This window comes from Bidens hawaiensis, unplaced genomic scaffold (genome assembly GCF_021521415.1).
Source record: "Bidens hawaiensis isolate Kalapana, Puna unplaced genomic scaffold, B.hawaiensis_p1.1 tig00007050_1, whole genome shotgun sequence".
Classification (NCBI taxonomy): domain Eukaryota; kingdom Viridiplantae; phylum Streptophyta; class Magnoliopsida; order Asterales; family Asteraceae; genus Bidens; species Bidens hawaiensis.
In genome coordinates this window covers 146,301-171,443 of record NW_027491486.1, presented here as the reverse complement: position 1 = coordinate 171,443, position 25,143 = coordinate 146,301, and the positions used below count along the sequence as shown (strand labels likewise).

Genomic DNA, 25,143 nt, shown 5'->3' with positions numbered 1-25,143 from the left:
ATTTTGTATTTAGCTTCACCCCCCCCTTCGCCGTCGTTATTCGAATCATGTATCAGTCAAGATATTTAAACCATCCATTTACTTGTCTCTTTATTATGAATCAAAACCCTAAGTTTATTTTCTTTTTCCAAAAGTATGGCACGAAAAACAATCAAATTTTGGTCATTCGGCTTGGGATGAGTTATGGGGTTTGAATGAAGATGACGACTTGTTTCTTTTGTATTGTATTAATATTATTTTAAAATTCTGAACCATTTTTCATTTTTATTAAATATTTATGAAATACATTATTTATAGTGTAATAAGATCTGATTTTACTAATAATTATATTAATAATATAAATTAATCATCCCTTCAAAATTATGATTACTTAGAAATTGATTTTACTTATATATATATATATATATATATATATATATATATATAGGGGTGAGATCCAGTGAAAACTACTCTTAAAGAGAAAACTAAAAACTCCTAAAAACCTCCAAAAAACTATTTTTAACTTTTTTTTTAATTTTTTTTAAAGTTTTTTTTTTCCATTATTCTTATATGTTGTTATTAGTCACAAAAATCATATCCTACATCGACTTTTATTTTACAAAAATCATTATTCTTATATGTTGTTATTAGTCACAAAAAATCATTATTCTTATATGTTATTAGTCGATGTAGAATAATGGCAGGAAGAATGAAATGACTTATATGTTGTTATTAGTCACAAAAATCATTATTCTTATATGTTGCTAGAAATTTTTTTTTTTGATTTTTTTATTTTTTTCGAGCAAATGGTAAGAAAATATAATAATAATGGCAAAAACAGAAATTTGAAAATATTTTTTATTTTTAATTAAAAATAATTCTTTAGGAGTTTTTAAGTTTTCTCTCTAAATGTGAGTTTTCTCTTGATCCTCTCCCTATATATATATATATTCATCTGTTCATATTAACACAAATTTTTATATATCTTTAAATAAATAAACATATATGTTTACTTGATAATTTTACTAATTTTCACCCGTGTAGTACACGGGTTAATAACCTAGTTAGATAATAGATTATGAATTATGAGGGAAAATTAGGCTAGAAGTGCATATAAGATTGACACATAAGCCTCCGCATTTTCTTTTATTAGTAGAGTAGGACATGATAGGATATTGAAAAGTGATTTCGCAATGACCTCATTAGTTTACTTAACGGTACCTGGTTAGACCTTGTTTTAGATATTATTTTTATTTATTTTTTTATTAAAAACAATTTTTTTAGTTAACATAATTTGTTTTTTATTTAGTGTCGACACTGTTGATTCGTGCCACATATAGTCTCGTCAGTGTGCTATGTGTTTTTTTTTGACAACATTTTTTTTAAATATGCTACAGCAACAACAATCATACCCAGTAGATCCTATTCATAACAAAGATACTAGTAGGGTTTGAGAAGAGTGGGATATAGACAAACCTTATCTCTATCCCTAAGGATAGAGAGGCTGCTTCCAGAGAGACCCCCGGCTCCACACCAAACAAAGTAAACAACCATAACTATGTATATATATGAGAGGTATATTTTGAGAGCTTTGTTGAGTTCTAAGAACTTAAGAACTTCATTCTTAACCACACATTTAATTAAATAGATTAGATTATGTGATTGAGATTAAATGTGATTAAAAAATTAATGTAGGAGAGAGAATAAAGATGCACAGTGATTACACAAAGTTAAACGTTCGTTACACCTAAGGAATAAGTCGACTCGGTGCGTAAAAAATTCTGTAATTTTTTTAGGTGTATGTAACCTACATATATTACGTATTTGTAAAAAAAATTAAAAGAAAAAATTATTACGTTGAGTTATTTCGAGTTCTTAAAACTCAAAGTTCTCATTTGAAATCTCTCCTATATATATATATATATATATATATATATATATATATGAGAGATTTCTTTTGAGAACCACTTTGAGTTTTAAGAACTTGAAATAACTCAACGTAACAATTTTTTTTACACATACGTAATATATGTAGGTTACATATAGGTAAAAAAATTACAGAATTTTTTACGCACCGAGTCGACTTATTACATAGGTGTAACGAACGTTTAAATTAGTGTAATTACTTTACATCTTTATTCTCTCTCCTACTTAATTTTAATAACATTTAATCTCAACCACATAATTTAACCTATTTAATTAAATATGTGGTAAAAAAATGAAGTTATTAAGTTCTTAAAACTCAACAAGGTTATAAAATTATATACATGGGAGATTTTTTTATACATACGTAATATATGTAGGTTACATCTACGTAAAAAAATTACAGAATATTTTACACACCGAGTCGACTTTTTGCACATGTGTAACGGACGTAATAGTTAGTGCAATCACTTACATCTTTATTCTCTCTCTTACTTTAACTTTTTAGTCAGATTTATCTCAACCACATATTACAATTCATTTAATTAAATGTGTGACCAAGAATTGAGTTCTTAAGTTCTTAAAACTCAACATTGTTTTCAAAATATCCCTTCCATATATATATATATATATATATATATATATATATATATATAAATACATAGAAAGAGATAAGTAATAAACACATATCGTGGCCTACGACATAGTAAGTTCTAGGCCCCTGGACAAATGCTAAGACCACAAAATACCCTATTAAAAGTCCTTAACCTTAATTCTACGTCTCCACGAACTCCTATCCTGGACTATGTCTTCAGAGAGGTGTTATTCTATCATATCATGCCTAATCCGTTCATCCCAAGTCAGTTTTAGCCTACCTCTACTTCTCTTCCCCTCTAAAACAAGGGTTTCTACCACCCTAACTGATGCAGACTCGTGTCTCCTCTTCACATGCCCAAACCTTTCAAACCTCCCTTCCCTAATTTTTCAACAATGCTAGCTACCCCTAATCTTTCCCTAAAGACTTCGTTTCTAATCCGATCCAACCTATTGTGCCCACACATCCATCTCAACATCCTCATCTCTGCTACCTCAAAATTATGTGCTTGTGTTTTCTTGATGGCCTAACAATTAGTTATGTATAACATTGCAGCCCTATTGGCAACCCTATAAAATTTCCCATTTTGTTTAACTAGGAATCTCTTGCTGCACAATACCCCAGTGGCTGCTCTCTATCTACACAAGCCTGCCTACACCAAATGGGCTACATCTCTGTCTATTTCTCCATTGCTTTGTACAAAAGATCTTAGATACTTGAAATTTGTTGTCTGCGGAACTATTTGACCCTCAATGGTGATGTGAGTGTCTCCTTCTCTTTGGTTTATGCAGAACTATTTTTAAATATGCTAATTTGTTTTATTTTAGTGTTGAGGAAATCATGACGTATCCCAATACAGATCGAATTTACTTCACTGTGAGTGTTTCGCCAACCAACTAGGTGTTGTTTTGAATAAGTTTTTTTTTATAATAAGTTATATAAGTGCCAATACTATCAGCCCAACGTAATGCGTCGGGTATGCTACCTATATTGATAAATAATGGTGATTGGTGCCGCAAAGCCCTTAGGTCACGTAGTGGTACCTGCACGTGTCATGTCGTTCTATTTTAAGTGTGCCACTCGTTGCTGCTGCACCTGTGCTATAACATTGTTTTAAATATGGTTTCCTTTTGTATCTTGAGCTATTCGAGTATATAGGCATCTACTATATAATTTAATATTTGGGTTTAGTGTCAATACTAAAGCAAAGCTAACCGACACCAGCCGACTTCATATGACTTTGATGATAATTTGTATTTTTTTATTATCCGTAACACGACAGGTAATAAGACTTGGCAGAGACAGCACTGTCGCCACGCTCCCGGTAAAAACGTACCTAGTATAAATTTTGTTTGCATTTGGTCATTAAATAACTGCATTTAGTTACCTAGACTTTGGTCATGTAAATTATCAGCTACATTCTTATTTACATAAAGAAAACTAAAATCAAAATCACCGAATTGCAATCATTCCCGAACACTCTAGAAGTAAAAGACAATGAAACTTGTAGTCCATGCAAAACCTCACAACCACGTCATCCCACACGTGTCATCCTTACACATCCTCTCCACCCTCTTTATTAACCTCATTCCCACCACCTCAATCGGCAGATCAAAATCACAATCACGATCACAATGGCTACTGGTGTCGCTTACGATCGTCCTCATTTCACCACCCAAACCCAATACCGCCCTGACTACACCACCGTTGTTGATCGACCCGGTGGTTACTACAACACTCAGTACCAAGGCCAAAGCCAGTCAACCAGCAAGACACTCGCCATAGTAGCCTTGCTCCCCGTGGGCGGGATCTTGCTCGGCTTAGCCGGTCTCACCTTCATCGGGACACTCATCGGGCTAGCCGTCGCCACTCCGCTTTTCATAATATTCAGCCCCATTATTGTCCCGGCAGTTCTAACGATCGGGCTAGCCGTTGCGGGTTTTCTGACGTCCGGGACGTTGGGGCTGACGGGGCTAAGCTCGCTATCGTACCTGTTCAACATGGTGAGGCAGTCGGCTGGGTCGGTGCCCGAGGCGATACAAGATGTGGGTGATTATGCCGGGCAGAAGACGAAGGAGTTCGGGCAGAAGATTCAGAGCACGGCTCATGATGTGGGTGAGTACACCGGGCAGAAGACTAAGGAATTCGGGCAGAAGATGCAGAGCGCGGGTCATGAAGTCGGTGAGCATGGGCAGGCACATGGTCAGTCTGGTGTTAATGTTCAAGTTGGAGGTGGGAAGAAAGATAGGGCTTGAGGATTAGGAGTTGAAAGAGGGTGTTGAATAATAATGTGACTTAGGTGGTGTCTAAGCTTTGTGTTGATGTGTGTTTGTACTTTTGTTCATGTTCATGGAGTCGTCGTATGTAATGGTCGTTGTTTATGTTTTGTTACTTTGTGTGTCCGTTTTAAGTTTTTTACTCTTATAAATAAAATCTCAATTTTCATTTGATGTTGGTGTACTCTTTTCAACTCGATTTAATTGGTAGTATACATTTAACTATAAATTGGTCCTACTACCAAATGGGTCCCCATCAAATATAAAAACTGAAAGAAATTTCATGCCAAAATCCAAGAGAGAAATTTCATGCCAAAATCCAAGAAATCCAAATACGCAACTCTAATTCAAAAAAGTTATGCAGATTTTTTCATGCGTAATTTGAACATCAATGTAGAAGTTTTGCAGTCTTGTCCAATTATTTTTAAACTAGTCTTTAACCCGGCGCGTTTGCGTTGGGCAGGATGGTAAGACACAAGCATTACCAGTCCTAAGTGTTGAGGCGGTAAGTTGACGTGAATTCGGTCAGTTTCTGTTACATGTGTTATTGTACGGAAACTAAATAAAAAAAAGTGGAACATTGGGATAGCGTCGCTCGGTAAAATCCGAGCGTTGTTGGTTCCTGGCGGTGAGTCTATGCAAATTTGGTTGGGTTTTTACGTTTGTTATAAAACCGGACTGAAAAAAAGGAATTATCATTCGGTCAGTTTCATTACGGTACTATAACTAAAACAAAATGCGCTAAGTCTACGCAAATTATGTTAGTTTTTATCACATCCGTTACGGTATATTGGTATTGGAACTAAACTAATAAAAAACAAACATAACAAAGATAATTAGAAATATAATTATCAAAATTAAAACAAAAGACAAAACAAAAAAAAACAAAACAAAACAAAATTTGGTCCAATGGAATATTGTCAAATGAAACAATCATGGTCTAGCGTCACCAAATTTCTCTTTTATATATATTAGTAGTAATTGGGTTTCTTATTTTTAATTTGGCTTTCTCGTTTCTTGTGTCAATTATGTTTAAATCGGTAACTCAATTAAGGTATTGAGAATTGGGTTTCTCATTTCTCGAATTATGTTTAAATCGGTATTACCGTATTGAGGTTTTCTTACTTCGTAAATACGTTATCTAACTGTCAATTATGTATGTGTTTAATCCTGTAAATCCTTGTCATGTGTTTAAATCAATCATATGGCTAGCTCGGTTAACGTTTTGTTTCTTTATTTAGGAAGGCGTTACCTTGTCATTTAACTCAACTTTTCATTTAGGGAGGGTGACTTTATTTAGGAAAGGGCATTTGTCTTTTCTCATTATTTCTTAACTCTTTATTTCTTAAGAAGAATTACATGTATCAACTTATTAAATAGCCTAATTACACATATATTCAACTCAAAAATTAAAATACACGTATCCCCTTTTTTTTATAAAACTATACTTTTCATTTTCATCCATCTTCATCTAAAACCCACCATCATCACATCTACATATCTCCGGCAATTTCTCCCGTAGGTGACATCTCTAGACCACCATCACACCTCTCCTCCCGACTCCTTTGCCGCCGCCACCGAATTGCGGACTAAATGAAACCTTTTCCGCGTTTGTCTATCGTCGTCGGAAAGTCTTATGCTGCCGTTGTGACCCTACGCCAGAAAGTCGTACTTGTTGGGTTCCAGTGGTGATCAGTCAACGGTCTAACAATTAAACCCGGTTTTAATTAAAAGGTTTCATATTTATTAATCATATTAATAAAAGATTACGCAGTGGAATATTAAAACCAATAATCATCACTTTTAGGAACCGTACAGGATCGGGTTACAAATAATACGAGTACCAGTCAAACAAACAAATATAAACTGTAAACTGACAATATATTTAAGTTTTCCTCGGTTAATAAATAACCGGTTGAGACACTGAAGGCTAATGAACTAAGCTAGGTGACACAACGAGACAAACGACCGGCGGTGGTGGTGCATAGTGGCAACGGTAGCGGTGGTGGTGACTGGTGCGACGGGGCAGTGAGCAACAACGGCGGGCGGCGGCGACGGTCGGCTGACAGCACAGCAGCAGGCAGCGGCGGTTGGCGGCATGCGGCAGTCTGCGGCAGGCGGGCAGCGGCTGCACGGTGGCTTGGGGTGGATGAAGAAAGAATTAAGAACTTGTGTTAGGATGTTAGGGTTTTATAATGTCATATATTATATATTCACTAATTAGGTTAAACTAATCTTAATTAGTTAGAACCCAACAGGCCATTAAGTCAATCTCTAACTCCAAAGCCCACTTCATGTTATTTTGTCTCATTAAAGTGTCCATCCCGGTTAACTAACTTAAGCGGGTGATTTGTTCGTTACCTTACGGTGTAACTCTCACGGGGCATAACCCGGTTGGCCGCATTGACTTACCCGAACCGGCCCATAAATTCAACAGTCTCTCACTTGGACGGTTTCTGGTTAAATTGCTCAACGCTGACAGCCAGCGGTGCTCTAGCTACACATAGCTGCCCCCCCAACAAGTTATGACATTTTAAATTCATTAACCAAAACCATCTTGGAATACACTATTGAAAGATAATGAACTTATGGGAATCGTTATCATCTATCTTTTCTGTATATCACACCAATTGAACAACAAGACATGGATCAGGTTCAATCTCATATGGAGTTCAATTATTATAGTTCTCGATCTAGAATCAAAGTGGTCCTATCAAACACACAGTAAGTTTGTGTGTGGCCTCACATTTCACCAGTTTGAATCAACGAGGGCGCCAAGATGTCTAACTGTTACATATCATGTAAGAGTACAAAATCCCATCTTTATTACATACAACTCCCACTGAACTTCAGATTATTCCCAACCAATACCTTTATAGCAGCCAGTTACGCGACAGCGGTTGACACTGATCAAATAATAGCCTTTAGTAAACGAAAGTTCTAATTTGTATCTTAGATCTAGGGATACCAAATGAGTATACAAAACATCTTATGACTAAGATCTATGAAGCTGATTTGATGCAAGTTACATCCGACGTCATTCATAATGAGGTCTGTGAGTTTGGAAGTCAACTCCTTGAGTCCAAAGTCAGAATAGTCTTAATTCAGAGTCGTTCCCACGAGTCTGACCGATTACGAATAATTTAGAATACATTATTCATGGATTAAAAGTATTAAAATTGAATACAGTTATAATATTCAACGTTTGAATTTAGCCATTAAATCAAAAGTGAACTCAAAAGTATAACTTGCCAGGACCAAGAGTTAGGTGCACACCTTAGAAAGGTCGACAAGAACACACAGACGCAATAACCCAAAGGCCTATTGAATATCCGGGCGGAATCAGAATATCTAATGGATGGGAATGAAGGTGTGATATAATAATAAATGAAACAATAAAGGATAATCAGTTAAGAACAAATACAAAGACAACGATTTACTGTATTAAATGCATCATTCAATGAAACAGTAAATGGAATGTCTAGGGTTTCGTGACGGCGGTGGTGGTGTGAGGAAATAGAAGGGAATATTCTTTTTGGAATGTTTTCTCGTAATCCGTGTGTCGCGTTGTTATCCGTGCCCTAAATGGAAACCTAGGATCCTATTTATAGACCCTGACATTCCTTCAAGGATCACTAAATCATTACACAATGAATGACAAAAACAAATACAAGTGTAAGAGTCTTCGAACAAGGTTTGTCTCTTGCTCGAGCAGACTCAATATGCAAGGTATGCTCGATGAGTGTCTTCGAGCATACTTTACTTACAATATTTTCCAGTGAAAATATTCTCTTCCAACAAGCTTCATTCTTCTTGATCAGTCCTTGCTTTGCTCGAACTAGTCCATCGAGCAAGCCCATTCTTCTTGATGTCTTCAATCCTGTCTTAGACTTATTCAGCAATCTTTAGCATTCTCGGATGTAAATCTTTCTCGTGAGATTGAATCATGCTCGTAGTCCATGCTTCGAGCATATGACATCTTCTTATTGCATCCATGCTCGTCACCATGTGCTAGGACATCATGTGCTCTTAACACTTGGTTAAAACTTGAATGATCAAGCTGTTTGCTCGATTGGCAATCCATGCTCGATAGAAGAATACTCTTGCTTGTTGAAGTGTAGTTTGCTTGAAGCTTTAACACTTAGAAGAATTAACCATAAACGGTTCTGAAGACCTTGCTCGAAGTAGTAAAACCATGCTCGATAGTCTAAGCTTGCTCGAAGTCCATACTTAGTCGTTTCTTGAGTAGGTTGAGAAGATTCCAACCTTCCTTATAAAAAATCCGACCCAACAATCTCCACCTAGATTGGAACAAGCTTATATGCACCAAAACACACCTGCATAGAGTTACACATGTATCAATATCTAAGATGAATCATTTTAAGAACATGTCAATTCATTACATAAAAGGAATTCTGCCACTTGGGCATTACAAATCAAATTTTACAGATCAAAATAAAAGAATAGCAAAGATAAACAGAAAACAAAAAGATCAGCCATATGCTCCAGTCTGTTATCTTTTTCTCTGGCTCCTTTCCGAAGCTTTTTCTTTCTTCATTTTAACCAAGGCAGCCATTTGTTTAAACACATCTAGTTCAACTCCATCGTCTGAATCTATTGGAAATTTAGCCTTAGTTATTTCTTGAAGGTCTTGAATATGTATGAGTCGTAGATCATCATCATACATAACCACGGCTATGGTTCCTCTAGAAGCGTTTCTTAGCCTTACTGATTCATTATCTCTATTGTAGGTGATGTGAGCAATTCTTCCATTTTGTTGTACTATAGAGTTTAGCTCCAACATCTCCTGCCTCATAGCTAAGCACTCCCTCAAAGTCTTCCTTTTTCAATGTGAGCTGCTTGCTTGAGTTTTCCTTTTCTTCGTTTCAAAGAGAGAGAGCTCGAAAGTGTGCACTTCATTTATTCTTTTATTTCTTCTCTCTCTCAGCTTGGCTGTGCATCTCTCTTCTCCTCTGCTTCAGAAATGGGAATCCCTTTTCTGATAGTTCTTTAATAAACCTGGAGAGATCATTTCTTTGTTGTCTAGCCTTTTGGCTTCTGTTTTGATTATCATACAGATCCAACTCAGCCATCCTTTTCAATTGTTCCTTAGAGAAATTTCTCTAATCATCTCTGAAGATGATTAGAGTTTCTTCTTTATCTTAAGTGATAACCCTCAAGGTCTTGGATCTCTTATCGAAGTAAAGATGTGTTGGCAGATTTAAATGTCTTGATGGTTCTGGCTTCACAATTTCAGACCTTGGGGTTCTGCTTGAGCTTTCTTGTGTATTCTTTTCTATCTGATTGAGCCCAACCTCTTCATACCATTGCCTTATAGTATCATCTGTTTGCACCAATAGTCTTGACATTTTTGCACCCTTTTTATGCAATGCACTCATCATTTCTGCTCTTACTTCTTCCTCTGCTTTCCTCTTGGCCTCTTGCAATCTTCATTGAGTTTCCAAATACAATTTTTTCTCTCTGTTGTATATATCAATTAATTGTTCATGAGGCATGCTTTAAAATTGTTCTTCTGTCATCCATTTCTCCGTTACAATTCTTTTCAGAGTCTGTACCCTTTGTTGGTCTTCAAACCACCTTTTTACTTCCTCTTCTTTCTTTCTCGTTTCCTCTCTCTCCCTTTCCATTCTCAACTTCAAGTCCTATTTTCTTAAGTAATCTTCAGTGGCTTTCTTATCTTTGTGGGACTTTTTCACCATTTGAATTTTTCTTTCAAGATCTTCAAAAGATAATCTAATTAAGTCATGATATTTGTATCCATGTAGTTGGAGAAATTTAATGTCTTTGTGTTTAGACTTTATCACTTCGTAATCTGTCTCATTCCTGTCTTTTCTTCTTTACTCTTCTTTAGTCTTTCTGCTTCTGCCTTTTCCTTCTCTTTCTTTTTGCTCATTTTGTCAACGTAGATTGCCACATCATCAACTAAGGCATTTTTATAAATTTTATCAAATGCTCCAAAAGACTGCAGGTTTAAAAATGCAGCCTTATGTCCAGCCTTTATCAGGAACCCCATATGGGATTCTCGACTTCTCCATCCCTCAGCTTTTTCCCTGACACTTTCTTTTGTCATTCTCTCAATATATTTCATGTCATAGTCCAGGCTTAACAAGTAGGCTTTGTCAACATTTTCCCTATCTTTATCCTTTAGACCTCCTTCTTCTTCATCATCAAGATTGACTGGTTCATCAAGATTATGAAGAGTGCCAATCATTTGATCTTCAACAGTTATAGATTGGTCCTCTTCATCATCTGCAAGTTTTGCAAACTTAGCCTCCCTCCTTTTGTACACCTTTACTTTCACTGATTTTAATCTTTTAGGCTTTGGTGTCATAAGATCAGCTGTAACTTTTCTTTTTAATGAATCTCTTGCGTCAGTTTCATGGTCTGTTGGTTCAGTAACAATTGGTTTGGTTGCAGCAAGTTCATGAGTTTCATCATCATGTTCATCATCTACAACTTCTTTGATTATAGGTTCAGTGGCTGATGCTACTGGTTCTTCATTAAACATTTCTTCAACAACCGGTTCAGTAGTTTCCACTGGCTCTTCAACCACTGGTTCTGAATTTCTGCTTAGGTTAATAAAATCTTTCTGTGCCTTTTTAGCAGCTTCTACAATTTCAGGATGATGCCCTTCTGGTTTGTTCAAGATGTCTATAAGATCTTTCATTATGACTAGCTTTACCATTGAACTTGCAGATATTTCAATTGTTTCATCCTTTTCTTCTGTTTGATTTACTGGACTCAAACTAAGCTCCTGTTCTTTTGGTGTTTCAGTTTCGGGTTCTTCAGTTTCAAGTTCAGTTATTAGTGGCTCAGTTTGTATGGGCTCCTGTTTATCATCTTTTTGTGTAGTTGGAGTTTGCTCATCAATTTGTGTTGCTTTCAAAGACTCCAAAGTTGCCCTAATTGCTTCATCAGCTTCTCTCCTTAACCTATCTTCTTCTGCCTCCTTCTTCCTCATCTCCATAAATGCCTCAAGCACTTCTTGAGGAACTTTCTCATCATCTTCTTGATCTTTTTGATTTTGTAAATCCAGATCTTCATTGATGAGTCTTATGGCTGTTTTGACTGATTCTACTTCAGCGATATCCGGATCAATCACATTGTCCTTCAGTAGTATTTCATCTCCAGATTTTTCTTTATGAGTTGCTATTGGTTGAAGATCATCATCAGTCAGAGCCACCCCTTTGCCTTTTACTTGTCTTTGAGCAATTTGTTCAGGGGTTTCTTCTTCAAATTCAGTCTCTTTCTCTCATGACTCCCCCTCAACTCCATCATTTTTCTCATGCTCTTCATTTATTTTCTTTGGAGCATCTGAGGTTCCAGCATCTTCAGCTTCATCTTCATCAGAACTGGCATATAGATTTTCAATTTCCTTTAATCCTCCTACATCCTTGATATTCTCCCCCTGTTTTGGTGCATCCGAGGTCTTCTCAACCTCAGAGTGATCCAGGGTTTGAATCTTCAGTAAAGCTTGTTGTAACGTAATTTGAAGAGCTTTGTTTCAGATTTCCAGGAAAGAATTCTTCTTTTTTAACATGATGTTTTCGAATTCCTGGGCAGCATTCTCAGAAATCAAGTCATAGACATGTGGGCTGGTTGGTGGTGTTTCTTGAGTAGGTTTAGGTTCAGGTTCAGAGAAAGGTTCTGGTGAAGAGGTTTCAGGTGAAGGTAGTTTATAAGCTTCAGGTTCAGGTGAGATGGGTTGGGTAGTTTGAATGGGTTCAATTGGTATTGTTACATGTAGAGGTTAGGCTGGTGTTGTGATGTGTGTTTTTGTAATAAGGGATGTTGGTGGGGTTGGAATATGCACATTTTCAGTAGTTTCGGCTGGCGGTGACAGAGGTGATGATGGTATGATTGTGTCCTTGATGGGAGAAGTAGGTGGGGTTGGAATAAGTGTGTCTTGATCTTGTACAGGTTCTGAGTGAATCAGATCAGTGGTGGCAGGAGATGAAGGTAAGTCATCATTAACAGGTTCAGAATCAATTGACTCAGTGTCCATATTGGCTACTGAGGGTTTGGTGAATCTAGAGGAGTGATCTTGTTATTAGTGTCAGTCACATTTGAAACTATGCCGGTAATAACGTCATCATCATCAATGTGTTTTGGTGCTACATGACTTGGACCCACAACTGGTTCATCAAATGTGTCAGTGACCTTATCTTCTGGACCTGTATTCCCTCCTTGACTGTCCATTCGTACATCGGATCCAGCACCAGTAAAGGTAATTATTTCATTTCCAGCTAGATTAATAATCAGATCATTCACATTAGCATTATCGTCTCCTTCCTCAACATTCTCAGCTTCATCAGCAACTAGTTCAGCACCATCACTATCACTTTGATCATTGTCACCATCATTGTCATCGTCATTTCCTCCATCATGAACATCATCTTCACCGTCATCATCAGTTTCATCATCACTATTGCCCGGGGTGCGAGGTACATCAATAGCACCTAATGCGGGAACAAGGAGCCACGGGAGAATATCCCAATTAGCATTGTCAATAAATTTACTGTTGGCATCCTTCATTCATTGACATATGTTTGGGTCTTGTAGTACCAGTACCTCACCCGTCTGCTATAGATCTTGCAAAGACCTAGTTATAAGAATCTGAAAAATCTCGAGTACATGAGGAATCTCTGGTTTACAACTTTCTCAGCATTAGAACCTAAACCATTGAAGATCAGTCTTGACACATTAAAAGGTTGCTGGTATAAGATAGCTATAGTCAATGATGCAAGTTCTCTGCTTAGTAAAGTCCAAGTCCCTCTCCTTGGAGATAGGGACTGGATGATATGATGAATAAAGAATCTGTAGATCAACGGAAAACTCCCTTTCTGGAATTGTCCTTCCATTACGCCCCCTTGATAACCCATTGTTTCTTGAAAGATTCTTGTAAGTCTTGGGAAAGAGTATGAAGGCTGTACTTCAAGATCGTCATTTAATTGCAATGCTTGTCTTATTGATGCTTCAGTAACTTTAATGTCCTGATTTAACACTGAGGCTTCAATTCTTTTTCCATTATATGTGGCCGATTCCCAAAAATCAGATATGTGATTCCGGTAGATGGTTGGGTTCTCAGTCAAAGAAACTCTCAAGTCGGAGTTATGAAGGAAGTTTATCATGTGCTCCACTTCTCGATTTTCATCATCTACCTCCAACTTGGCACACACATTATGCTTCTTTTCGAATTTTAAAGCCATCAGTTCTGCAACAGAAAAGAATAGTCAGTAGACATAGATGCATAAACAATAATCGATGATAGTCAAAGAGAATGGTTTCTTCAGTAACCTGTTTCGTAGTAATATGCTACCTACACAAACAAGTAAACGATTAGTAAGATAGTCAATCAGAAACCCTAGTTCCGAAATCGGTGAGACGATAATCAAGTATCGATATCTTACCAAAGTCGAAACAGAGCTAATGGCTATTTTCGAAGTATAATCGAGCAATAATTGAGTATTCGAGTAAGTAGGGGATGAACGAGCAAGAGGTTATTGCAATTAGGTCAAGAGAGGGAAATGAAATGTGTGAAAAAGTTTCTAAGTCCCCCTTTTATATCTAACGTTGGGTTGGTACAGTACGATTTTGTCGTCTAGTGCACTACATGTGTCGTTTAATTCAAATTAATTGTACTTCCCTTGCTCGAGCATACAGCCAAATAGACAGCTATCTCCCACTGTACTCAAGTACATATTCTAGTTCATGCTCGACATACAAAGAATATTGATTCAAATGTTCATTTATGGTTTGCTCGAACATAAGTATACTCGAGTGATACTTAGGAAAAGTTTATCCTTTTGAGACAGTTCATCACTGAGTTCGAGTACACCCATGCTCGAGACCCTTAGCCACTTTCAATGTGGTTATACATACTCGAGCATAAGATCATACTCGAGATCCTAATTGGTATGATCATGAGTAGCTGTGATCGAACAACTTTACACATTTGCTTACCCTCAACCCATATGCTCGAAGTATATAAGAGATAATCAGTTAATCATTTATACTCAAGAAACATTCCCAACAACTCAACTTTTACTCGAACATACTTGGATAATCTAGTGATCACTTATGCTTGATGAGTATATGCATGCTCGACAATATGTAGAAATCTTTCATGTCATAACATTTGCTCGTGAAGTACAGGCATGCTTGAAAACACAAACATAATTTATCATGTGAACATATGTGCTCGAAAGGCCTCATATGAGATATCTATGCTCGAGATACTTAAGAAAGTATACAGAGCATATCATTGTGCTCGAAGAGCAACGAATTTGATATCTATGCGCAAAACACTTAAGAAAGGTTTCCAAGCATATGAGTATGCTCGAGGAACAACAAGTAACCTATCTGTGCTCAAAATACTTATCGAAGTTTTCCAAGCATTTCGTTGTGCTCATAGAGCAAAAGATAACACATACAAGTCAAAAGTAGGCTCGAAGTACATTCTAATACCTAGATCATACTCGAAAATACTTAGAACAAAAATAGATTTTCTTTGTGAACACAACATCATTTGCCTTGCAGACTAGACAAATACCACACCCAGACTTTGCTTAATTCAAAATCATAAATCATTTAAATCATTCTTATTGCTTAAGGTTAAGTTTAAGTTTAAGGTGAATAAGAGATCAAAATCCAGTTCAAAAATTCATTTCAATCCATTTGAAGAGATCTCAACATGAGATCAGATTGTTCAATAACTGTCACACCATTTCATTTTCAGCCTTATTATGACTTAAGTCAGGTTGACACTAGATGTAAGCACTTAGCATGATTCTTATGACTTTTGTGATATACTTAGGTTCAATTAGAGCTTAAATGAAGAATGGTTACATATTAGACTTCAGGTTGTTCCTTATCTCTTCTCAAAGCTTATTTAGCTTTCTCCAAATCACCCCAATTTGACTTCAACTCCTGATGCCTTGGTCAAAATATTTATTTATTTGAGCAGTTTTATGTATATATATATATATATATATATATATATATATATATATATATATATATATATATATATATATATCAGACTTCAAGATTGAACATTGGACTTACAAGCCATCCGGACTTACATGCCTTACATTCAGAGTGTTTAGGACTTATTTGGATAACCCACTCCTGTAGTTCCTTAAGTGCCCCTTAAAGTCATGATATTTTGAAGCATTTTTATTTTTTTTTAATCTTTTCTTTTTGCTTCATTTTCTTTTTTTAAGCTTTCACCTGTATAGCTATTTTATCTGCTCATATACTTTATAATTTCGTTTTTGATAGACCAAAACAGCAACGGGCTCGTGTATGATTGGATATTCACCTTTCTGCCTATAATACGGAGAGATGTGCAAGGAAATACACCTTGGTCTTCAAATGAAGCACCACATCCGACTTAGCATGCTTATAATATTTGTTGATACAGGTTTTGTATGTCTCGGTCTTTATTAGGATATTAATGTAACTAGTCTTAGTTTATAGGGGGTTTAATGTAAAAAGGGCATTTTGGTAATTAAAGTATTCTGCCCATTCGCCTAAATTGTAAGGCACATTCGTATTAATGTAAGTCCCATTCGTTAACCCTGCTTAACGAATGGAACATAACGAATGAAGGCTATTCGCCATGTGTAATGTCACACGAATGAGATATCTCATTCGTTAGTTCTAATGTAACGAACGACCCATTCGTTAAGGCCATCTTAACGAATGAGGTTATCTCCTATATATACCCATGTAACTATTTCTAATGGAACAGTTCTGATTATTCCTTCTTCCACCTCGTTACTCTGTCCGAATTCACTCTCAACACACACACACACTACGCACACATAACGTAATCAAAGCTTAACCGTATACATATTCAACGAACAACTCGATGTCATCGTAAGATCTAGATTCGATAAGGCTCATTCAAGTGGTATCAGAGCCAGTGATTTGATCTTCGATGTTGCTCGTTGTTTAACGTGTATAATTCATCATGTATTGGCTTAGTTTCATGACGAATTGATCTTATTCAAGTTTTAATTGATTTCGATAAAAATAGAGGTTCATGTATTCTATAAATTGGACTGTTCTAGTTGATTTGGACTGAGATTAAAGTAATTGATAGTTTCTGGTGAGGTTTGTGAATGCGGACGAGTGTAATCAAGTTCAGAATTGTGTTTACGAGTCGATTGATATAGAGGATAGGGATTTCGGACATGTTTGGACTGAGATATGAGTTTTTGAATGTATGAAGATACGAGTTCTGTTTCATTAATGGATGAAGACTGATCCGTTAACCGTTAACTGCTCATTCGCTAGTCCTTAACTGCTCATTCGTTATTCAAACCATATTCGCTAAACATATTCGTCATTCTCATTTGCTTAAATTTGATTCATTAATCCCATTTGCTATTCATTCTCCATTCGTGATTCCCATTCGCTATACCTCACATTCGCTAAACCTCATTCACCATTCGTCTGAAAAGTATTCTCATTCCTTATTCACATTTGTCATAATTCACATTCACTTGAATCTTTAACGAATATCTTTCATTCGTTACTTGTTACACCTCACATTCGTTACTTTACTCTCATTCGTTTGAACAGTAACCATAATTTTTAATTGTTTACAAGTTTAGTCCTCTGAGTTTCAAAAGTGTTATCTCATGGCTTCTCAGAATGCTTCATTCTATGCATTAACATCCTAGAATGCTTTAATGCAACAAATTCTGACGATGAACAACGAGATTGGTAGTCACAACAAGTGTCCTAAACTTCTAAAACTTTCAGATTTTGCTCGTTGGGAACCGAGGTTTCGTGCTCATTTGGGATCGGTGCATTCAAGCAGCGTACGGTATCTCGATGTTGTTTATGCAGCACCTCTTATTGGTAGTGACAATATGGGTTGGACTCCAAAGGAATTTAAGCATTATGAAGCAAAAGAACTGAAAGATTTTGAGAATGAGACAAAAGCTTATTCGACTCTTACAATGGCTTTGCCTGAGCAAATCTTTCATCAATACAGCACTATAAAGATTTGTGCATCTGTTTTTGATACTCTGAAAAGAAGAAGCTTGGGTAATACGCTTGAGAGTATGAAAACTCTTGTAAAGTTTCAGTTTAGAAACTTTATCTTGATGAAGAATGAGACTGTAGAAGAGATGATTAATCGTTTTAGTCATCTTGTTGTGGAAATGAAAAGTGTAAATTTTGAGCCAACTGACGCCGATAAAATTGATACACTGAAGAACGCATTGCACTCGTCATATTCACGTTCCTGTTTGTGTTAAAAGAGAACGGTTTCTTTCGTAACACAGAGCTTACTGCCGTGCAATTTATTAACAAAATAAAAGAAAGAAAATTTGAGTTGAAGTGCCAAAACTCATTAAAGGATAATCAAACCCAGAATCCTTCACTTTATGGGGGAGCAATGCCAACAAACAATTCTTCAAGTTCTGTTCCAATTAATGCTTTCTTTGCTCTAGCTCAAGATGAGACCTCTAATGTAAACAGCTCACCTAATGTTTGCTTTATGGCAACGGGTGCTAAGTCTGAGTCAACTGCCAATGCATTAAGTTCTTTGCCAAAAGTAAGTCTACAAGAAGCTGAACAACAATTTGCTTTTGTATGTGCATTCATGACTTCATATGAACAACTGGTTGGTAGCAAGATTGTAACACCCCGATACCTCAGCGGAAACGTAATCGGGATGCAACAGACGCCTCTGATATCAACCACATTGTTTACAAAGAAAATTGAATGCATTAATATACTTCAAAATACATTATCTTGTATTTCATTACCGTCTAGGTGATACACACATCATACAATACGATAGATAATTCTATTTATTATAATGTATCCTAACATTCCGCACGCAAATCTTACACACATCAAGCACTTAGCACGTAAGCAATCATTTCATCTTAGTTGTACCTGAAAAGCATGTGAGAAAACGGGTCAACTACGAATAGTTGGTGAGTTTCACAATTTGAGTAAACCATGATAAATCCATATCATAATATAATATTATCTGGGGACACTGTTAACCCAGTACTGTACTCATTCTGGGGGCAACGTTAACCCAGAAACACTTCCAAAGACATCTGGGGACACAGTTAACCCAGTAACACTTCCAAAGACATCTGGGGACACAGTTAACCCAGTAACACTTCCAAAGACATCTGGGGACACAGTTAACCCAGTAATGTACCCATTCCGTATGATTCCTGTACAATCAAATATTTATAAATACACGCAAATCCATGCGTTCAGTATGTATTTAAACATTTCAATAGTAACATGCTTCCGCCCAGGGAAAATATTTGAAAACAATTCAGAAAAAAGGGGCTCGTGAAACTCACCTTAGCACATGCAAGCAGGTAACAACAATCATTATCAGTTAACAAATTCAATCTGTAATATGATCCCTACGATCGTTACTATACACTCATTATTAATATAACTTTAACTAAGTTAACCGGTACATCTGGGGACACTGTTAACCCAGCACTGTACCCGTTCTGGGGGCAAGGTTAACCCAGAAACACTTCTCCGGACTCAGATTGTGATGTCGTTTAGAGTTCAACAGTCAAATTTTCTAATAGCTTGTTTTCCCCGTTTTGCGTGCCTAGCAACGTTACCCGTTTTTATGTTTCAAAAATGAGTTTGGTCACACACGACCCGAAAATAGTCGTTGACTGATAGTTTAAGTAAAGTTGTGAAATTTGAGCTCGGTTTAGACGCCCCGTTTGGCCGCGGGACCCGTTTCCGTCTTTAGCTTACCGGAACTGTTAAAATAGGTTAAAATTACTCAAATCATCCGAATTATTTTCGGATGATTCATTTTTACTTGTTTAAAACAGTAATATGAAAATAGTTCATTTTTAGGGTTTATATACACCAGTCAGCTCGTTTAAGCGAGCTTTACCGGTTTACTCGTTTTAAGCTTTAAAAGTTTGTTTTTGCACAAATAATTATCCGTTTATTCTTGGATCTTGAAATTTTGCACAAATGACTTTTTGACAGTGGGGAATTTTATAAAAATATTTCCAGAATTAATTTTTATATTTAAATTTTATTTATCTATTTTTAAACACCATTTAAACACTAAATATGTCGTAAATACCAAACGATCTTAGAAAAATCCCAAATTTCTCTTGGATGTCCTCTAACATCCACATAGTCCCCTGTAATTTTTCCAGAACCAAAATCTTCTTTTACAGGCCATTTTTACTAAAACCGAGCTAGAAAACCCTAGAACTCGTTTAACCGAAAAGCCTACTTAAACTTTTCCAACGGACCTCAAATTTTGTGTGTGACTTATACATGATATAAAAAGCTAATCTGCAATTTTTCAGAAGTTTTCATGATATTTAACTATTTTTCACCATTTTTGGCCAAAACCGAGCATTAAATTCACCAAATATTCATCCTTTATCCAAAAATTACCAAAAATTCATAGAACTCATATTTTCATGTGTTTAACACCTCGGTAAAATTTCATGACCTAACTCTACAGCATCAACAATCTGTCCAAATTTCCCAAAACCGAACATAACCGAATATACCTTTCGTTTTCCGCCACTACAAGCTACAAACTCGTCTTTCCGCCTTATCTACTACTAAATACAGAACCTACATCCAACATACCACAATACCAAGCAAGTTACACTCACGATCAAGCCTCTTACACTATAGTTTCGGTTATGATTCAAAAACAAAGATTTAAACCGTAAAAATTCGTTCTTGGTTCGTTTAACTCCTTTCTTGGACCAAGATCCCTTGTATAATCCGTATACATCACTTGATCATGCAAGAATCGGTTTTCATCATTGAAACCTCATTTTCTTGCAATTAAACTCAAGAAACGAAGATGGAAACGTGATTAACTCGGTTTTTACCTCGGTTTTCTTGCTACAATTCTCGGTTTTTAGCTCATGATCTTGAGAGGATTGAAGAACTTGGGAGTGATTGTGTAAAAAAAAGAAATGAGGAATGGGGTGTGGACCCTTAGGTCCGATCGGACTTGATAGGGGGTGGGGTGGGACCCACCTCTTCATTTCTAGCCACACATTCGGATATCGGAGATCTGGATAATGTTTTGGATAATCTGGTTCAGTTCGTTTTTCGGTTAAATGTTTAATTCAGCTTAAAACGAGGTTAAAACAGTCGTTTTTCGGCTTAAAAATGAAATTTATATAAAACCGATTTAAAAACTTTAAAACTTAAACCATGACATTTATTAACTTAAATCAACATATTATTAATTATCGCGCATCTTTTTCGGTTTGATCGATCGTCTCTTGCTCGGTTTGATATTAAAGGTTTCGTTTAACATACCGACGTACCATTAAATCGAAATTCTTTTTCTGTTCTTTAATTCACTTATCCCGAAGCTTTAATACTTCGCAAACATCACTAAATATCATATATCTCGTCTATAATTGAACCCTTGATTCGTTCGGGTTTCAATAACTATCGATCTATTAATCGCATAATCAATACGATGAATTATATATTCACGTACAATCAATACAATGAACCATGTATTCTCGTATAATTACTGTAGTAATTCATGTACCCGACATTAGGTATGACGTAACTATTGTCTACCGGTTAGGGTATACCGGGTTTCGTCGGAATCGTTACATTCTCCCCCCGTTAAGAAATTTCGTCCTCGTAATTTTACACGCCCACTATCCCCTTCCGAGAGAAGGGTGGGGGTTTTTCCTTCAGAATTCACTCTCGCGTTACCAGGTATAATCTGGTCCTCGCTGTGAATTCCACTTAATCTTAATCAATAAAGCTTGGTATGTCCAAACTGTTTAGTTTTCCCGTCTACTACCTCTACGGAATTAGTTATGATATCAAGTATGACTTCTATGAGTACCTCCGTTACTGGTACTTTCGTTGCCTCGTCACTTAGGTACTTTTCAATCCGTATACATGGCAAAACATCATGTATAGTACTTAGTCCCTGGAGTACTTTAATCGATAAACTAAATGTCCAATCATGGAGATAGTCTCATGAGGTCCAATATATTAAGGAGCTATTTTCGGTTTTGCCAAACCTTATATCACCTCTCTAAGGTGATGCCTTAAAAATGCCTTGTCACCTCCCTCCAGTGACAATGGTTTCCTTTAAATGTTGACATAAATCCTTTGCTAATCTCGCGCGGCTTTCAACTTATCTTAAATATTATAAATCCGATTGGTTGATTCTCGAATCAATTCAAATATTACGGCTCGATTGACGCCCAATTTCAATTTAACAAATTGGTGATAATTACTTCACCCATAGAAAGCTTCAAGCTCTCGATGCCTCCTTCCCCGCCTTCCAATAATGGAAGTAGGATGACTATTTCGATCTGAGATAATTGAAAATGGTACTCCACGACGAGATACCATTTCACCATCATGAATTTGAGCGAGAATTCATTGTGGTAATCGTCATGGATTGGGATGAAATGCGAGGATTGGTTAATCGATCTGCGATTACCCAATTTACCTCATGCCTTAGATATATAATGGGAATTTGCGTCCCAAAATCCATTGTAATTTATTCCCACTATCATTGACGAATTTTCTGTCGTTGTGGCGTTCCCTAGGGTTTTCAGTGTGCAGCCTTATCTCTTGCATAACTCAAATATTCACCAACATACGTAACCATATCTTTCTCCACACTCGGCCATTAATAAATTCCTTTCAGATATTCGTATCATCAATAGTCTAATCTGATCCCGGATGTATGGAATATTTCAATCTATGCGCTTCGTCCATGATTAATTCACGAAGGTCATGGAGGGTTGGGATCCAAACCCGATTTTTGAAGTAGAGAATTTCGTCCACGCGCTGTTCGACATTCTTCTCATTGCCGTAAAGTCCCTCCTTTTCCAATTGTTCCTCTTTTAACACCTCACTTTGAGCGACTCGAATCAGGTCCGAAAGGTTCGACTGGACTATCATCCCCAGCGCTCGCACTCGCAATGGCTTAATCCGATTTTTCCTACTCAAGGCATCGGCTATGACGTTAGCTTTGCCGGGGTGATAACGGATGTCACAGTCATAATCGCTTAACAACTCGACCCATCTTCGTTACCTCATATTCAGTTCTTTCTGATCGAATATGTGATGCAAACTTTTATGATCGGTGAAGATGGTGCACTTCGTACCGTAGCGATCATGTCTCCAGATTTTAAGTGCGAAGATAACCGCTCCCAGTTCTAAGTCGTGAGTAGTGTAATTTTTCTCGTGTACTTTTAACTGTCGGGAAGCATATGCTATAACCTTATTATACTGCGCCAACACGCATCCTAACCTTTTACGCGATGCGTCACAATACGCGACAAAACCATCGTCTCCATCGGGGAGACTTAAAATCGGCGCTTGGCACAATTTTAATGGTTTCTATCATATTTGGATCTTTGTGAAATCCTTGTTGCTTTACAACATGACCAAGGGATTATGCCTTCTTTATTCAAAATCACATTTCGAAAACTTCGCGTATAGCTCCTCTTGCTTTAACACTTCCACAATTTTCCTTAACCGCCGTTCGTGCTCTTTTTTACGTTGCAAATATATCAAAGTATCATGAATGAATGCTAAGACAAATTTGTCAAAATAAAGTTTATAGACTCGGTTCATAAGGTCCATGAACACTGCCGGCGCATTTGTTAGCCCGAAAGACATAACTAAGAATTCATAATGACCGTAACGAGTCCGAAACGCTGTTGTTACAACGTCCTCCTCTTGGATTTTTCATTTGGTGATAACTATATCTAAGATCAATTTTCTAAAAATAAATCGCCCTTTGCAGTTGGTTAAACAGATCGTTTACTTCGAAGAAGTGAATACCTATTCTTGATCGTCACTTTATTCAATTCTCCCTAATCTGTACATATCCTAACACTTCCGTCCTTCATTTCCCAAATATCACTGGTGCACCCCATGGTGACCAACTAGATCGTATAAAACCTTTATCCAATAATTCTTGCATTTCAGTTGGTGCAAGTCGGTAAGGTGCTTTAGCAACAGGGCCAACTTGATGTATTAAATCGATTCTGAACTCGACCTGTCTGGTTGGCGGTAATCCAGGAAGTTCTTCTGGGAAAACTTGTGGAAATTCGCGTACCATCGGGATATCTTCTATATGTTTTCTTTTTTAAATACTTTGGCAATCGCGTTTGTTAAATACACCACGTCTTCTTGTCGTAAATATTATAACATCTCAAGATGAGATTAGAGTGGTAACATTATACCGTACACTTTTCTCTGTATCTAATCGCTTCATCGTCCGAAGGAGAGCTTCTAATCATCTTCTTTTCATATTTGATTTCAGCTTCATGTTGAGTTAGCCAATCCATGTTAACTATTACGTCAAAACTTCTTAACTTTACTGGTCGTAGGTCAATGAGTAAAGGATTAATCGTTCAGAGTAATAGGACAATTCCGAACAATTTAGTTAACCATTAGGGATTTACCGTTAGCGATTCTACCGTATGGGGTTCTATAGTTTCACTAATCGTTATCTTTCCAAATGATAGGAGGTTAGCAGGAACTAACTTCTATCGACGACCGTAAAAATATCGCTGAAGCCCATTGATTTATAACTACAACGTACTTAATACCACCTTTGGATCATGACGTGCTTTATTCGAATTACTCACAAAAGCACGGCTCCTTGCTTGATCAGAGGTTGATGCTTGTCATGAGGTTCGTCTTCTAACGACACCTTGGTTCAACTTTGGGCAATTTCTCTTGAAACGTTCTGTATTGCCACATTCATAGCAAGTACAACTGTTTGGCATAATTTGATTTCCTTGGGTGGGTTGTTATTGAAGTTGTTGGGTTCGGAGTGGTTGTACACGTATGGGTTGGGGTTGCCGGTTCACCTGGCTTCAATTGGTTCTACAATTGGGGCATTACGTCCATGTTTACCACACCTGTGGCCTACTATCACTCGACATTCTTCTTCTGCCGATAACCATATCTTCCACATTTAGGGAAGGACCCTTCATGCGGTTCGAGTTTTCACACCAGAACTAGTCTTAGTATAATTCTGGGTTGTAGGACATACCTACTTATTCAAAAAACTACCTTACACTATACCGTTATCATTTCTCTTCTTTAAACACTCGACGTCTCACCTAACATCCTTCCAGTCCGCTTCCCATAGAGTTAAATATATCGATGCTGGCTTGTGACACAACCCTTCCAAAGGTTGTATATTTTACAGGATTGACTATACTCCTTATCGATGGAGTTGTTCCTCAATATAGCGCTCACTTCGCTTAGTTTCAGGAGTAAATAGCCATGTTACCAGACATGACAATTCCTTCAAACGATTGGCGTGTTCTAAGTGAT

At 36.8% G+C, this 25,143-nt stretch overlaps 1 pseudogene; it reads left to right on the top strand.

Annotated features, from left to right (window-relative positions):
• Nucleotides 1–4,089: 4,089 nt before the first annotated feature.
• Nucleotides 4,090–4,783, top strand: LOC143634484 (oleosin pseudogene; annotated as a pseudogene).
• The last annotated feature ends 20,360 nt before the right edge of the window (nucleotides 4,784–25,143 follow it).